Genomic DNA, 1,883 nt, shown 5'->3' on the forward strand with positions numbered 1-1,883 from the left:
AGGAAGTAATAACCATTATTTATATATGAAAAAGAACAGGTGTTTCTCTCTTTGTCCAACAGGATTAAAATGTGGAAGAAAATGAGAGAAGGTGAACGACGTCTGCAGTCTTGACAATGGCCTTTTATCGGGAGAGTGTGGGTTGTGCGATTAGGGTTTTCAATGGGAAAGAGCAGGAGAGTAGATGCGAGTTTCCATTCGGTGGGGTGGCTCTCCTCAAAGGTCTCGGAGAGAGGCGAGCGCAGCCGGGAAGAAGGGGGCAGGGGCACCTCTCTCCCTCAAAGTGGCCCTCGGGCACTAGCGTCCATTCCGGGCACAACTGGCGCTTTCTGCCATCCTGTAGAAAGCACGGGAAAAGTTCTCCATCAGCAATCATCGTGCCTCGGATAAACCTCATCGGCTACGACCCGGCCACTGCACAAAGCGCGGGGAATCGCTTGATTGAGGCGATATTTCCCCGGAGGGGAGGAGATAATAACGTAAGAATCATTGGGGGGGTGGGGGGGATTGGAAATTTTCAAGGTTGATGGAAAAATAGAACTGTTAAGTGCTGACGGTCAAGGCTCAGAGCTGGGGGGCCTTCATTATATTTGGTCGTCACTTCCTCCCGCCGCGTTTTGTCCCAAGAAATCAGTCACCGGCAGCTGGCCTGGACAGTTCAGAACCCCCTGACCATACTTACACTGGACAGAGGGCGATGGCTGTCCGTTCTCCTCCTGGGCTGCTGTGTTCCTCCGGCCGTTTCTATTTTGCCTCCAGAGGCCCAGCGTCTGCCACCGCTTGCGGTTCCCAGGCAGCGACGGCGGGGAGGAAACTGCGCAGGGCCGCATTTGCAACCCCCCATCACTAGGTGCGCTGTTGTAGTCGGACAGACGGTATGTATTTGGCACACTGGCCCTCATAACTTGAAGTATTGAGCACTGAAGGGCTTCCTCCTTTCCTTTCCAGTCCCGACGGAGGGTCTCGGCCTGAAATATCAACCGTTTATTCCTCTCCATAGACGCTGCCTGACCTGCTGAGCTCCTCCAGCATTGTGTGTGTGTGTGTGTGAGTGTGTGTGTGTGTGTGTGTCCGTGTGAGTGTGTGTGTGTGTGTGTGTGTGTCTGTGTGTGTGTGTGTGTATGTGTGTGAGTGTGTGTGTGTGTGTGTGTGTGTGTGTGTGTGTGTGTCTGTGTGTGTGTGTGTATGTGTGTGAGTGTCTGTGTGTGTGTGTCCGTGTGAGTGTGTGTGTGTGTGTGTGTCTGTGTGTGTGTGTGGTGTTGCTCTGGATTTCCAGCATCTGCAGAATCTCTTGTGTATATTCCTCTCCATAGACGCTGCCTGACCTGCTGAGCTCCTCCAGCATTGTGTGTGTGTGTGTGTGTGTGTGTGTGTGTGTGTGTGTGTGTGTGTGTGTGTGTGTGTGTGTGTGTGTGTTGCTCTGGATTTCCAGCATCTGCAGAATCTCTTGTGTTTATTCCTCTCCATAGACGCTGCCTGACCTGCTGAGTCCCTCCAGCATTGTGTGTGTGTGTGTGTGTGTGAGTGTGTGTGTGAGTGTGTGTGTGTGTGTGTGAGTGTGTGTGTGTGTGTGTGTGTGTGTGTGTGTGTGTTGCTCTGGATTTCCAGCATCTGCAGAATCTCTTGTGTTTATTCCTCTCCATAGACGCTGCCTGACCTGCTGAGTTCCTCCAGCATTGTGTGTGTGTGTGTGTGTGTGGTGTTGCTCTGGATTTCCAGCATCTGCAGAATCTCTTGTGTTTATTCCTCTCCATAGACGCTGCCTGACCTTCTGAGTCCCTCCAGCATTGTGTGTGTGTGTGTCTGTGTGTGAGTGTGTGTGTGTGTGTGTGTGTGAGTGTGTGTGTGTGTGTGTGTGTGTGTGTGTGTGTGTGTGTGTGTGT

At 52.0% G+C, this 1,883-nt stretch overlaps 1 non-coding gene across 1 annotated transcript; it reads right to left on the bottom strand.

Moving 5' to 3' along the window:
• Positions 1-346: 346 nt before the first annotated feature.
• LOC132385751 (U4 spliceosomal RNA) lies at positions 347-426 on the bottom strand. Its single transcript, XR_009509267.1, has one exon. It is a non-coding gene; the product is annotated as a U4 spliceosomal RNA (small nuclear RNA).
• Positions 427-1,883: the final 1,457 nt, after the last annotated feature.

The sequence above is a fragment of the Hypanus sabinus genome, assembly GCF_030144855.1.
Source record: "Hypanus sabinus isolate sHypSab1 chromosome X2 unlocalized genomic scaffold, sHypSab1.hap1 SUPER_X2_unloc_15, whole genome shotgun sequence".
Lineage (NCBI taxonomy): Eukaryota > Metazoa > Chordata > Chondrichthyes > Myliobatiformes > Dasyatidae > Hypanus > Hypanus sabinus.